The sequence below is a fragment of the Mixophyes fleayi genome, chromosome 2 (assembly GCF_038048845.1).
Source record: "Mixophyes fleayi isolate aMixFle1 chromosome 2, aMixFle1.hap1, whole genome shotgun sequence".
Taxonomy (NCBI): domain Eukaryota; kingdom Metazoa; phylum Chordata; class Amphibia; order Anura; family Limnodynastidae; genus Mixophyes; species Mixophyes fleayi.
The window spans coordinates 356486416-356502812 of NC_134403.1; the positions used below are offsets into that span (position 1 = coordinate 356486416).

General features: G+C 41.8%; 1 protein-coding gene across 1 annotated transcript in view; it reads left to right on the top strand.

Moving 5' to 3' along the window:
* EPCIP (exosomal polycystin 1 interacting protein) overlaps positions 1-16397 on the top strand; it is a 65420-nt gene that overhangs the window by 29052 nt on the left and 19971 nt on the right. The gene's annotated exons all lie outside the window — the stretch shown is intronic.

Genomic DNA, 16397 nt, shown 5'->3' on the forward strand with positions numbered 1-16397 from the left:
TAGTAACGACCCCCCCTTCCTTCTCTCACACAGTATATTAACACCCCCCCCCCTTCCTTCTATTACACAGTATAGTAACACCCCCCCTTCCTTCTCTCACACAGTATAGTAACACCCCCCCTTCCTTTTCACACACAGTATAGTAACCCCCCCCCCTTCCTTCTCTCACACAGTATAGTAACACCCCCCTTCCTTCTCTCACACAGTATAGTAACACCTCCCCTTCCTTCTCTCACACAGTATAGTAACACCTCCCCTTCCTTCTCTCACACAGTATAGTAACACCCCCCTTCCTTCTCTCACACAGTATAGTAACACCCCCTTCCTTCTCTCACACAGTATAGTAACACCCCCCTTCCTTCTCTCACACAGTATAGTAACACCCCCCTTCCTTCTCTCACACAGTATAGTAACCCCCCCCCCTTCCTTCTCTCACACAGTATAGTAACACCCCCCTTCCTTCTCTCACACAGTATAGTAACACCCCCCCTTCCTTCTCTCACACAGTATAGTTTAGATTGAGCACTGGAATCATGTGTAACCCCATGCAGAAAACATCCAAATTCACGGACACTGAGAGTGTATTTCGGAGAGCATGGTGGCAGCGGTGGGATGCATGCCCTATCTGAATCAATTCCAAAGTATTCACTTAGAAAACAATAGAAAAGTCCTGTCCTGCACAGCGGCAGATAGATCAGGAGATACAGACCTTTGCACAATAGAAAGCTGAGTGATGTTTCCCCTTCACATTGTTCCACCATGTTTGTAGTGTAATCAGGAAAAGGGAAAAAGGAACGTTTCATTAAATAAATGAAATGTGTACAAGTGAATAAAATTATTTGAGACGGCAGCCAAGGACAATTGAGACCAATGTCTATGTGCAAAGAAAAGAAAGTTGTTGTCACTATGTGACAGTATATACATAAATGAGAATTTTGTGCACAAGATGGAGGTACAGGGAAGGTTTTAAATGTGACACCCTGAACATAAATTTGTATCACTAGGGACTGACCTACTGGAGGTGCCTTGATGATGGCAGGTGAGCTTAGTTCCAAAATAGCTATATTGTGCACACAATTCTCTTTTATGTATATGCTGACACATAGTGATTTAAATATTGTTTGTTTGTGAGCGCCGGACAACAACTTTCTTTTGTAGTGTAATTAGCCTGCACAGGACTGCTGGCAAAGAATAAGTTTAGTATGTCAAAGTGTCCTTTACATGTCCTGAGAATACTTGGCCAGTTTAGATGAAGACCTTGATAGCACCGTGGTCAGAGCCAGATTTAGACCTCATAGGGCCCTAGGCAGGATACTGTTTTTGGGCCCCCTCCCTGAAACAATCCATAGCACTATATTTTTGCAGCCTACCATATACCCCTATAGTTACGTAGAAGTGAAAGCATGTGCCGCCGCCAAAGGAGGTGAGGGCGTGGCTTGCATCTTTGGGGGCGTACCTAACATGTGAAAAGAGCAAGGCCACCCTGCTGCAGAAAAAGGCACCCCTAAATAATTACCAAGCAGTCCTGTTTTTTTAAGTAGTTGGGTCAAAACAACTTAATAAATATTGAAGTCAGGGCAGAAAAACTTACTTAAGTTGTTTGCAAAAATAATACGCATAAATCCAAGTATGTGCTCTTGTCACTTTTGTCCCTCTATCATCACACTGTGCCCCTTCATTGTCACTTTTGCCCCTTCACAATATCACATGTGCTCTTTCAAAATCACCTCTGTGCCCTTCACCATCACCACTTCTGTGCCCATCACCATCACCACCTCTGTGCCCATCACCACCTCTGTGCCCTTCACCATCAACACCTCTGTGCCAATCACCATCACAAATTCTGTGCCCCTTCACCATCACCACCTCTGTGCCCTTCACCATCACCACCTCTGTGCCCATCACCACCTCTGTGCCCATCACCATCACCACCTCTGTGCCAATCACCATCACCAATTCTGTGTCCCTTCACCATCACCACCTCTGTGCCCTTCACCATCACCACCTCTGTGCCCTTCACCATCACCACTTCTGTGCCAATCACCATCACCAATTCTGTGCCCCTTCACCATCACCACCTCTGTGCCTCTTCACCATCACCACCTCTGTGCGCCTTCACCATCACCACCTCTGTGCCTCTTCACCATCACCACCTCTGTGCCCCTTCACCATCACCACCTCTGTGCCCTTCACCATCACCACCTCTGTGCCTCTTCACCATCACCACCTCTGTGCCTCTTTACCATCACCATCTCTGTGCCCTTCACCATCACCACTTCTGTGCCAATCACCATCACCACCTCTGTGCCCTTCACCATCACCACCTCTGTGCCCTTCACCATCACCACCTCTGTGCCCATCACCACCTCTGTGCCAATCACCATCACCAATTCTGTGCCCCTTCACCACCTCTGTGCCCTTCACCATCACCACCTCTGTGCCAATCACCATCACCAATTCTGTGCCCATTCACTATCACCACCTCTGTGCCCTTCACCATCACCCCTTCTGTGCCAATCACCATCACCACTTATGTGTCAATCACCATCTCTGTGCCCTTCACCATCACCACCTCTGTGCCCATTACCACCTCTGTGCCCATCACCATCACCACTTCTGTGCCCCTTCACCATCACCACCTCTGTCCCTCCGTTGTATTACTTAGCTTTCTATTGCCTTTCTTCTCCGGCGCGCTGCTCCTCCTCGGACAGTCCAGATTTAAAAAATAAAATAAAAAATATATGTATGATATTATATCTTCGCTAATGTATAGGTAAGTGCCAACAGGTGAGTAGGAAACAGGTAAGTGTATCTGTTTAGCTTATTATAATTGATTCAAATCTTTTCTAAGCATTTCTTTATGCATTTGAAGCTAAATAATAAAACATGCAAACTAAGTTAGATCCTTATATTATAAGCCCCCATAACGATCCAGGAGGATGCCTACTCTTCCGGGAGTCCAGGAGGTTTCCCTGAAATTTGGGAGCCTTTCTCGAAAATTCCGGGAGAGTAAGCAGGTATGAAGTTGCCCTTTGTTTTGAGCTGAGATGGTCTGGTGCCCAATTGTTATGTCCATTTACACTGCATCGCCACTAGTGGCCACTGCACTGCATCTGTGATTAAATCCCTGAGTATTCTGGTTGTGGATGCCATACCCACGCCATAGCCGGAGTGGTAGTGGAGGGCGGCAGCGGGTAAGTCCCACACGACACAACACAGGCACCAGAGGGGTTTTACAACTACATACAAATGCACTTTTCCGCAGACGTACAGCTGGAATGTGCAAAATGCATTCCAATAAAGTATAGGGACAAGGTTGGGTTTCCAGTACCTCTAACCATCTAGAGAATGCAAGTCCTTTTGCAGGGAGGATAATGCTGTGCACCTATCTATAAAATTGGGAACATCTCACTAAATGCTCCTATACCAACCCAACCAGCTTATAAAATAATACCAGTGAAATCTCTGTTTTCTACTTAAGTGCAAAACTAGCTCCCTCCCTCCATCAGAACTTCCCCTAATCTGTCCAGTTTCAAACGGGCCCTAAAAACCCACCTTTTTCTTAAAGCCTTTCTGTCTCCCACTTAACTTCCTACCTTATCTTCTGCCTCCGTCCCCCTACTCTCCCTCTCTCCCCTGCGTCTCTCTGTCTGTCCACCCCTCCGCTTAGATTGTAGGCTCCTCTGAGCAGGGCCATCTCTCCTCCTGTTTCCACCACTTCTAACTCTGCTCTCCAGCTACTTAGCCCTCCTCCTTGAGGGTCCTCCACCCCACGTCCAATCTCGCTCCCTCCTCCTCCCTGGGGGTCTCCCTGTCTTCCGCTCCCTCCTTTTTGGGCCCCGTCGGTTGCGGATCTTCCCTCCCCCTTCCCCGCCCTCTCTAGCTGTGCATTGAGCTTATTGAGTTACTGTGCTTACTGTTTACTGTACTGTGCTGTCTCCCATTGTATTGTAATTTGTTTGTCTCTGTACGGCGCTGCGGACGCCTTGTGGCGCCTTATAAATAAAAATTAATAATAATAATAATAATAATAAAAACTAGACCCACAAACATGTTCACATAAAATTAGGGTGCATATGTGCAAAGCCACGTGACGCCACCTAAGAGCATTTGCACAGAACATTTTTAAATGACCCTTAATGTATTTTATTATTATCATTATTAAATTGCAGTTAAAGTGTTATCACATTCCTGCTGCTAGTGCATGTAGTATTTCTGGCACCCTTTTAAATACCTCTGTTAGCTATTTGAGTACTTAGTGGGATTGCAGATTTAAATAAACACAGTTTAGGATTCAGACTAGAAGTTCATCTTGATAAGAACGTTAGAGGCCTGTCATGACCCAGAAGACTGTTTTGCTCTGTCGAGTTTTTGTCAGTTTTAAATGTGCAAAACTACCCAGAGCCAGTTGAAGTAAGCTCAAACTGACCCACCGGGGCTGACGATCATATTGGGATGGGTCAGGTGACTGATCTGACTTCATTGCCAAGCCAGATACAAAACAGATATGTACAGATGCCCGAAACCTTCACCTCTATCACAAACATGGATTTCACACATCTTAGTTCATCACATAAATCCAGCTTCGGAGATGAGTTGCAAAATATATGTGTAAAGGTAACGCTGGAGCAGGGCGATGTTCTGCAGATCTATAGAATAGCCAAACACTGAAAAGGAAAAGTGGAGAAGTTGCCCATAGCAACCAGTCATATTCTAGCTATCGTGATAGCGATTTTACAGCTAAACACGGGTGATTTAAAATCGCCGCAAATCGCTCGAGATTGACAGTGATTTCTTATTTGAGACTTAAAATCGCTAGTTAATACATATGGCGAATTGTGATATCTCGCAATTTGAGGCGATTTCAAATCGCAACTTGATACATTTACTCCATGGTCTCAATTATCCTCCATATATCACTGTCTGCATCTTCCCAAATCACTACCTTAATCAATTATTACTATACAATACAGAGCCCGTTCAGCTGGCAAATATAAAATAAAACGCTCATTCTGACTGCTAGCAAGACCCATTGTGGTAAGCATAGACAATTCAGCAGAAATAACATATTAATATGCTCAGCGATAATAATAAGCCATAAGTACAGTGTGTATACACGTCTGTTCATGCCAGGACCTGCCTTATATAGGCAATCTAATCATGCTAACGATACGAGTCAATGCTGCTTCCCAGTCGCCTAGCAACAGGACGCACATGTGCCGACAGAACAGCAGAGGATTTGGAAGTTGCGTTCCGTTGCTAGGCAATGGGCACACAGAAATAGAAGGTGTCCGTCCCCGCGGCAGAGGAGGTGAGTGTGAACGGCACCTAACAGCACCCCCCCCCCCCCCCACCACACTCTTAAATATCCATAATCAGCCAAGACTTTGGTGTTTGAAAGTCAACAAATTAATTGCCTGTAAGATGCGGAAGCGTGCATGTCACAAATGCCCAGCCTGTCCCAGATACAGCAATCTGAACAGCTGCCCGTGACTGGCATCACCTTAGTCACTTAGTAATGAATACACCTTTTTGCCACCACAAAGGATTTATTATGGTGTCCTTACGTTCACTAAAACCAGTTATTAATGTTTCACACTTAAATAACATACACATGTAGCATGAGCCTCACAAAGAATCACACAAAACACGCTAGATTAAATTTATTTAATCTGAAAAATGTTTCCAAGGCTTAATTACAAAAATTAATAACAAGACATACAATATATTGCACAAGTAAGTTTCAGAAAATAAAATAGGAAATAAAACCAAAGTCACTACTTACTTAGTTAAGACTTGGTGTGTGAGAGAACACAAATGAGGAGGATGGGACATTTCAGTCTTGATAGACCCCTCATAAAAATACACATGTAATTGTCTAAGGCAGAAGATTTTAAACCTTTTCCACATAGCTTCTACCCCCCACCTTTGGAGTTTAGTTTTCAATAAGGAAAGATTGATCTCCCAAATGTCACTGGGCTTTCGAAGTGAGCTAGAGATGTCCTGAGATCGAAATGTTCACAGAACCTGATTTCCCACCTTTGCTCGTTCTGCTTGGCTAGATGGTTTACAACTTTGGGGCTTTAAACTCCTCCAAGATCCTATCTCTCCCTGGTCTGGCTATATTCAACAGATTAATGACACTTGCATAAGTTCAAACTCATGTCAGCTAATAAAGCACACATTGTGATTACATTACAAGATTACATACAATATACATTGTCATACATGAATTCAAAAGAAAATAACAATAAGTCATTAGATATACTACATAATCATCACAGTGCAATATAATGAGAAGCCAATTTCATGATGTGTACCCGGAGCCTTAGATTCTTCGTGGATAACCAAACCCTGTCTCCTACTTGCAAAGCCAAAACTGGTCTCCGTTGTTTATTGGCAGTCTCTCTGTAGCAAAGAGACATCTCCAACAATTTTTTCTTGGTTTGGGATTAAATGAGAGAGAAATTTCGGACCAGGGATTCCACACCTGAAACAGTAGCAGTAGGGCAATACAGGATAGTACCAACAACAATGAAGGGAGTGGAGCCAAAGGCTATTATGGACAAATTCCGCCCATGTGAATAAATCACTCCAGTTACCCTGGTTCTCAGAAACGTAAATTCTCAGGAAGGTCTCTAGGTCTTGAGTTATCCTTTCTGTCTGCCCGTTTGTCTAAGGATGATATCCAGAGCAGAAGTTGAGATTAATCACAGTTCTTTACAAAAAGCCCTCCAAAAGCCAGAGATGAACTGAATAGCCTGGTCCAAAATGATTTCCCGTGGACAGCTATGAAGGCTAAACATCTCATTAATAAAGAGGGTGACAAAGGTTGGAGTGGAAGGTAGTCCTTTGAGTGGTAGGAAGTGAGCCATTTGGGAAAAGTGGTCTACAATCAACCAGAGAGTGTTTAAGCCTATATTATCAGGCAGATTTGTGATAAAAATAAATGGAGATGCTGGACCATGGTTTGTCAAGGATTGGTTATAGCCAGAGGGGACCTAAGGGAGCTTGCCGGTGGACCTTAAACAGGGCACAAACGGATGTATAGTTGGACATCTTGAAGAAGAGTGGGCCATCAGTAATACCTAGAGACCAAAGAGATTATTTTAAACTCCCACATGTCCGCCTAGTCTGGAGCCAATGGCCCAACGAAGCACCTTAGGACAGAATGTGGGATCTAGGAAGGAATAACCAGGTGGTCGGGGGAGAAGTACTGGATAACGCTAGAATGCTGGTTGGATCCAGAATTGGTTTAGATTCAGGGGAGTTCCCATTGTAAAGTTCCCATTACAAACCTTGGAGAGACAATGGTTTTGAGTCGATTGTCCCATTGAAATAAGGAGGGAATGGCCCACACATGTCCATCAAATAGGTTTTCAGTCGATTGTCCCATTACTTTTGGTCCCTTAAAAAGTGGGATGCACATATAGAAACCGTTGTAATTCCTACACCGTTCACCTGATTTGGATGTAAATACCCTCAAATTAAAACTGAAAGTCTGCAGTTAAAGCACATCTTGTTTGTTTCATTTCAAATCCATTGTGGTGGTGTATAGAGCCCAAAATATGAGAATTGTGTCGATGTCCCAATATTTTTGGACTTGACTGTACATACTTCTATATTTTACATAGTTCCATGTACTAACCAAGGGAGAGCTGCTATATTGATCATACTTGCCAACTTTGGCATATTCTTCTCTGGGAGGTCCGGGGGGCAGGTGGGCATTTGGGGGCAGGGCCCGGCAAATTGCCCGCTAGACGTGCATAACATATTATGGCCAATTACAGTGGGAGCGGGGCCACTATGGCACGCAAATTGCGTCACTAGGCCCCGTTCCCGCCAATTAACTAATGCAGTGACCGGGAACCGGGAGGTTGCCCTGCTCTCCCAGGAGTCCGAGAGGACTCCCAGAAATTCGAGAGTCTCCCGAACATTCCAAGAGAGTAGGCAACTATGATATTAATCCGCTGATGTAAAATAAAATATCTGAATATTTACACTGCTGTACCAAAGAAAATTGTAATTAATCCTGATTGGTTAATCTGCAAGAGTTCTACCAAGTGTATATCTATAGAATGTAATGTTTTATCATAATGTCACTTTGACTGAAAAACAAACGTCTTGTATATAACATAGGATCTGGTGACACGTACCGTATATTTATGTACGGCATTTCCGTGTAACAAGTTTATTATGCTGATTTATTATCTTGCTAGGAAATGAAAATTCTCTTTCTAGTTATCTATTTCGTATAATAATTTATTGTTTAGTGGTGCATTCAGCTACTAGAAATTACTGTACTGTACTCCTACAAAGGGATATAAGATAATGCTTGAGTGGGAGCCAAGTTAGACCAGAGTGTGGAGTGATCTGAGAACTCAGCAGCCGAGGGCATGTTTACGTCTTCTCTGTTCACGGCTGGTCTAGAACATCATAAATCAGCAGGAAATGGAACTCTATTCCAAATATCACAAACAGAAATCTTTATGTGTGCATCCTTCCCAAGCAGTGTATGGCTACCAAAGCTTGCTGGAACCAGTAGTGCGACAAAAAAATTCAGAAATTTATATTTTAACTATTTCTAGCTGTCATTTATTTAGTACATTCTACAAAATGAAATTTATAATCTGACTGGTTGCTATAGGCAACATCTCCACTTTTTTCAAACCCGCCGTTTAGTAAATCTAGCCCTTGGTCATAATTCATACTGACAGCAGGCTCTGTGTGTATTTATACACATTGCAAAATGGCTTATGATATAGTTGATTTTAGAAATGAACTTAATAGCAAAACTATAGAAATGAAGTATTGTCTCAGATGATTAATCTCATACTTGCCAACTCTCCCGGAACGTCCGGGAGACTCCTGCATTTCGTGGGAGTCTCCCGGACTCCCGGGAGAGTGTGGCAATCTCCCTGATCTGCCCACTTCCTAGTGAAGTGGGCAGAATTCGGCGATTTGCGTCATTACATCACGGGGCGGGACTAAAATGACGCGCTTTTCGGGGCCCCGCCCCCTACACGCCCACCTCCTACTGGCAGCTCCCAGAAGAAAAATATTAAATGTTTGCAAGTATGATTAATCTGTCATATTCATGTTTGGTATACACTGTTGTGTACATTTTTGCTCTGTTCATTGAAGGCAAAATTATGTTTCTATGATGCTCTAAAGAAAAGATATTTAAGTTCTAAAAAGTTTCAGACAAAAAGAGACCCCAGGGGTCATAAACTCAATCAACCTTTCCACACACCTGTTCAAGTGAAGTTACAAGGAGGGTGGTGGACGAGGGAAAGAAATATGTTTAAAAATAAGAGCATGATATGAGAGATTTGATTTATCCTGGGGATCAAAGTGCTATTGAGGATTTGTCACATATTTCTGCTTGCCCCATTACAAAAAAAGACAAAATCCAGAAATTATGTGAAATTTTAAATTGTTTGCAATTTTTTTTCATTTTAAAGAAACTTGCTGGCATAACTTTATATTACTGTGTGTTATTTTGTTATCTTTCTTTTTATACATTAAGCATTGTGGCTTTTTTGCAATACTAAATTCCAGTTAACAACGTCCTGCCTTTGTGTTCTTTACAAATTAATGTGCTAGATAGCTTGGTTCATAAAACACTACTGAAATACAAAGGATTTTTGGTTATCACATTTTTGGGTGAGGGTTGTGGTTTATTATTTTAAATTATTTATTTATTTTTTAACACTAGCAAGGTCCATGCTGATGATCATCAATATCAGCATGGATCTTGTGCCAGGGGTATCGGAGAATTCTTCCTTTAATTTGCCACAAATACGTTAAAATGCCCTTACTCTACTTGCCCCACACTTGCCCTTCTCCCCTCCCCTTTAAGTGTAAGGAGTAGTAAGTGTTAGATGCAATTGAGTCTGCATACGGATACATGCATAAGCATTTTTTATGGGCATGTACAGTATGGAAATTAGTATTTAATGCAAAAAATAATATATCCAATTCTACATGAGACCCATAATGTGCTCTAAACATTTTTTTGGGGGGATTAAAAGTGTAATGTTTGAAAACGCCAAAATACCCCATAAAGCGTTTTTTGGGGAATCTCCCATGAAACTTCTTCAGAAGAATGGGAGCTTGAAAATCTGCAGCATCAGTCCAAGTAAGTTCTTCTGGATCAAACCACTTCCAATCCACTAGAAACTTAATGTTCCCACAAGAAATCTTGGAATACTGGATTTGCTGAATCGCAAACTCGTTACTATGATCTGTCTTGATTTGACAGGTATTGGGAATGTGAAGAGAGGATGGATGACTTGAAGAATCTTAAATGGTCTGATGTACCTGGGTGCGGGTTTGATACAAAGCACTTTTAGAGGTAAATTTCTAGTAGATAACCACACTCTGTTTCCAAATTTTAATAAAGTAACAGCTCTTTGTGTTTCTTATCTGAAAACAAATTGTAATGACCAGGTGATTTTTTTTCAAATTTATCATGACATCAGACCAGATTTTGGAGAATCTTCAACTCAAGAAGTTAACTGCAGATATCTTGGGGAGTGAGAAAAACTTGAGTAACTAAGGATGGAGGCCGTATACCATGTAAAAAGTGGTGAAAGAAGAGGTCTCATGAAAATGATTGTTGTGTGCAAATTCTCCACATGAAAGGAGTTGCATCCAATTGTTTTGATTGGCAGAGGTATACATTCTAAGATAAGTCTTGATTGAAACATTCTGTCTGATTATAAGCTGAAACAATTGAGATGAACATTCAAAAGCTTTCAAAATGATCTCCGGAATTTGGAGAGAAATTGCACCTCGTGATCTGACACAATTTCATAAGGACATCCATGAATTGAAAATCTCTTTAATGAATATAGCAGCCAGGATGAAGGCTGAAGGTAATCAGGTTAATGGAAAAAAAAACATTGTCATGTAACGATCTACCGTCACCCAAATGGTATTACATTTCTTGGTCAGAGGAAGATCAGTGATAAACTCCATAGTTATGTGGGTCCAAGGTCTTGTTGGATTGGGCAGTGGATGTAGGGGACCCATAGGAGCCAGTCAAGGAACTTTGTTTTGAGCACAGATTGAACGTGCTGCAATTAATTCTTTCACTTGTTACCGAAGGGATTGCCACTAATAATCTCTAGAATTAAGAGCCATGGTCTTAATGGTGTCTGGAGAAACAAAATGAATGAGCCTAATGAAGAAGCTTTCTTTGAAGTCTAGGAGAAACCAAGGTTTTACCCACAGAAGGTGTAATAGTAGATGAAGCTAGGTTATATGCTCATCTCAGGTCTAACTTAGTGAAGATCGAAGCTCCTTCGTTGCGATGGAACAGCTCACTAATCAAAGGAAGTGGATAGCGATTTTTGATAGTAACTGAGCAAAGCCCCTTATAATCAATGTATGGCCGAAGGGTACCGTGTTTCTTTTTTACAAAAAATAATTTTGCTCCCACCAGAGAGATGGAAGGTCTAATAAACCCACAGTGCAGATGTCCTATAATATAATTGGACATGGCCCGAGTCTCTGGAAGGGAAAGTAGATCCATACGGCTGTGAGGGGAAGTCTTACTAGGCAGAAGATAGATGGGATAATCCCATGCTGGATGGGATGGTAGAACCTCAGTCAACTGCTTATTAAAAACATCTCAGAAATCTAACTATTGAGGTGATATACTGTAGATTTCTGTAGTAGCTAAGGAACATTTTTCTCAAGGAGGTGTCATCTTACTGACACAATGACAATGGCATGAAGAACCCCATGCAAGAAGTTGCGTATTGACCCAATCAGCATATGGAGAGTGTAACTGTAAGCAGGGAAACCCAAAATGATGGAACTAGAAGTTCGGGGAATAACAAGAAATTAATTTTTCTGTTCGTGCAAGGCACCCGCTATGAGTTTAAAGAAGACTGTGCGATACTGGATCGTGTCACAAGGAATTCGAATACCATCAATGGCAGTTAAAAAGACTGGTTTCTCCAAGGGAACAATGGGCAAGATCATTTAGATATCAAAGCGCACCAGAGTATAGAAGAGCTGAAAGATTCTTGGTGCCAGCAGGACAAATCATGCTAACCGGTATAGAACAGTTACCGATACAGAGGGAGGGTGATGAGCAGAACCTAGTTTGGCCTCTCTTACACCAACTACATGTTTCCCTAGCACTTTGGACATGATGCAAGAAAATGACCCTCTTCTGCACAATAGAGACATAAATTATTCTGAAATATCTGTTCTTTTCAGGTGACAGACGGGAACGACCCAGTTGCATATTTTGAAGAGGGTGGGGGAGCTTAAAAATTGGGAGCCAATCTAATAGGCGTTTTGCAGAATGAACTGTGCTGCATTAAATGTACTTTTCCATTGTGTGCAGATCTTGCTGTATGAGCCAGTCAAGCTCACATGATCGGAAGTTAGCCAATAAGGACAGGGGCGCAGGAAAAGGCACATGACGCAGTTTATGTACCATTTTATATCCCTATTCACCAGAATGCAAAATAATATTCAAAATCTATTATAGTGATAGTTTTAGCTGTAATAATGTTAAATTTCTGCATGTTACTTTTATATTTATGTTATATTTTGCATGCTACCTCCCTTTTCTGTTGCAAAATGATTTGATGTATTTCAGAAGTTGAACTAAATTGCATCTTGACAGATTTCTCCTGCTTCTAAATGTGGCTTTCACTTGAGTATAAAATAGGTGAAGTACAGGCCCCCCCTTCGCCACTGAATCCGTCAATGGGTTAGGAAAATTTGTAATTGGCTTTCTTTTGTTTAGAAAGATTAAAATCCACTAGACAGGATTAGTTCTTTGTCTTGCTGAATTTTCCCACAGACTGGTCTTATTGCTTGACACTGGCAGCTTCCACACCAGACATAATGCACAGACCGCAGCCTCTGGCCTGCCAGCCAGAAGGGGGAACCTCTGCATCCAAAGTATGTAGCTGCAAATCCAAAGCAGCATAACAGGAGGTTTAGGAAGGGGAGGAAAAAATATTCTTGCAAGCCTCAAAAAATGATATCACTATGAAATGAGTAAAATCACCAGCAATACTTTTCTCTTGTCGTTGAATTAATACTTGAACGACAAGTAGGCCTAGAGTAAGTATTCAGTTTACATGGATTTTTCTAACAATTTGTACAATGGTTCTTAGTGAAAATTAGCCACCTGTAGCTTAACAAAATGTTCACTATTTGATGCACAAAATGTGTGGCAACATTTCCAAAAGCGCTCACTTTACACCAGGGGGTATATTTACTAAACTGCGGGTTTGAAAAAGTGGAGATGTTGCCTATAGCAACCAATCAGATTCCAGCTACCATTTATTTAGTACATGCTACAAAATGACAGCTAGAATCTGATTGGTTGCTATAGGCAACATCTCCACCTTTTCAAACCCGCAGTTTAGTAAATCTACCGCCAGATGTTTACTCAGTGTTCCCAGAGAAATAAACCGGAAGTGGCCTCACAGATGGCGATATTGGCAGCCAATTTGGCCAAAATTGACCACATAGGGCTGAAATTACTGTGGGTTTGATAATCACAAACCAACGGCCAAAGATGACAGAAGACAATTAAAATATGTCTGGAGTTCAAAAGCTCTCAGCTACAAATGCAGCTGTCCACTATCTCAATTTGTTCAGTCATTAGCCGAATACACTAATGCTGAACAGTTGGATCTGTCCAATTTGGCTATCCACATATGTGGCCACCACATGGGTGACCACTTGGCACAAACGTCCAGATCACCAGATCACATAGTGAAAGGGGCCGGCTGGGCTGAGGGGCAGGGGGGCATCTCCCCCCCTACCCGGGTTGGTCCCATAGTAGGCTACTTTTGGCTGGGTCACTGGGCCACCTGCATTTTTTTTTTCATTTAAAATAGGCCCCTCGCGCAAAAGTTTGGCAGCCCTCCCTGCATGGTGCACAGTATGTGTGATCAGCAGAAGACTGCTCACACTGGCAGATGTCAATCATCAGATTTTTCACCAGTCTCACAGTTACCAATTTTTGTCTAGGCCCCAGAGCTGACCAGACCAAGTCCTACACATCCAGACTCCACCACTGATTCATGAAGCCATTCCACAGAACTGATTTTCCGGTTCTATGTTACAGAGTCTGTTCCATGCTGCTGTTGTTCCCGGGGCTCTGCTAGATTTAGAATAAGCTTAGTAAATAAAATGATCTATCAGATCAGGGGTGGCAGAGATGAAGAGCCAACAAATATCTATAGATACAGCAAAGAATCAACTTTACCTTTTATATGTGTGGTTATACACATACACAGTATAAACATACACATACATACCGTACACACATATATTGAAAATATAACATCATTTACAATATCTTGCAAAAAAGAATCAGTACAACTCTTGTGTTCAACGATGGAGGGTTCAAAGGGTACTTAGTCTCTTCACAGTAGCTCACGCTTCATCCACAATCGCTGCATCCACAATCGCTGTGGAGAGAACTGTTGAAGTGGGGAAATAAACAGTTAGAAATGGCCAACATGCCCTTTAGACCTCTGTACATGCCCCTTACATACACATGCCATCAGATCTACCCACATGCCCCTTACATAACCACTAGATCTCCTCACATGCCATCAGATCTACCCATATGCCCCTTACATGCCCATCAGCATTACCACCTGCCATCAGACCTCCTCACATGCCTCTTACATGCCATCAGGCCTCCTCACATGCCAACAGACCTCACATGTCAACAGACCTATACACATTCCGTCAGATCTCCCCAAATTCCAGCAAATATTCTTACATGGTGATCAGTCTCTTCACATGTCCCTTAACGGTTACAACTCCTTAGCCGCTGGAGCCCATGCAGAGAAATTAAAAAGTGGAGGCTATACTTTCCTCCTCCTTCCCTGATTGGATAATTGGTGACATAGCAGTCATAAGCATACAGCCCACTAAATACTTTGTAACCTTTGCAATCTAGCTGGACAAATGTTCAATATGATGTAGCACGTGCCCTTGTGTATCAAACATTGTCCCATAGATTGTAAGCTTGTGAGCAGGGCCCTCTTACCTCTCTGTATATATTACCCAGTATTGTTCTATTACTGTTTGTTCACAATTGTAAAGTGCTACGGAATCTGCTGGTGCTATATAAATAAATGTCGATGATGATGATCATCATCATCATTTATTTATATAGCGCCACTAATTCCACAGCGCTGTACTGAGAACTCACATCAGTCCCTGCCCCATTGGAGCTTACAGTCTAAATTCCCTAATATAGACACACACTCACACACAGACACAGAGGGAGACAGAGAGGGAGAGACTAGGGTCAATTTTGATAGAAGCCTATTAACCTACTAATATGTTTTGGGTTTTTTTTTGGGAGTGTGGGAGGAAACCCACGCAAACACAGGGAGAACATACAAACTCCACACAGATAAGGCCATGATTGGGAATCAAACTCATGACCCCAGTGCTGTGAGGCAGTAGTGCTAACCACTAGGCCACTACCCTAAATGATAATATAGAGAAACACATAATTCTGCACATGAATTTGAAATCTTAAACTGAAAATAAAACCCCAATGTTCCCTTATCTTCGTGAGTTATAGAATAGCTAAATTATAAGTACACGGGTAGAAATCAGAGAAAGTGAATATTATAAAGAGAAGCTAATGAAAAGTGTCAGTAAGGGTAGAATCCATATTCACTTTGACGTCTTTTGAATGCAACCTGCTATATGTACACATATCCACTGCCAGAGAACATAAGGCGCTAATGTGGTGCCCTCCATTGAACCCCAAACCTGACCACAAGTGCACGGGTTAGTTACCACCACAGGTGAAATGATGGCAGTGTCACTGGTATTTTCCTAATGCCAGACATTAACCAGCATGATGCTACTATTTATAAGCAGTGTTTTCTTCACTGCACAGTACAAAAAACAAAAGTAAGTGAATTTGATGATATTCGCTGGCCATTTTATCACCATTTCTGGTTATTACGAACAATTACTATTTTATTTTAAATCTGGTGTAGTCGTTTATTGCAATCCCAGTTTTACATGTTCCATTCTTTTATTAAGAAAATAAATAGCAATGCACAGTATAGAGACAAACGTGTGAATACAACACAACATAATAGGTCATATTACAGCAAAAAACATTTTTTTAGGGACTGAGGATTTATTGTCGGAAAATATTGTTGATATTTTAGTTTAGAACAGAATTTACCACAGTTTCTAACATTTCAGTGTTCCAGCAATGTATGTAATATAGCACAAATAGTGTGTGACAAAACTGGCACAGACAGGGCAGAATGTAATCCTCTATGTATAACGCAGCCTCTAGTAATAATTAAGCTCCCAAAGTAATTTGTCAGACAGGCATGTCAGAGATTGGAAAACTTTCCCAGCTC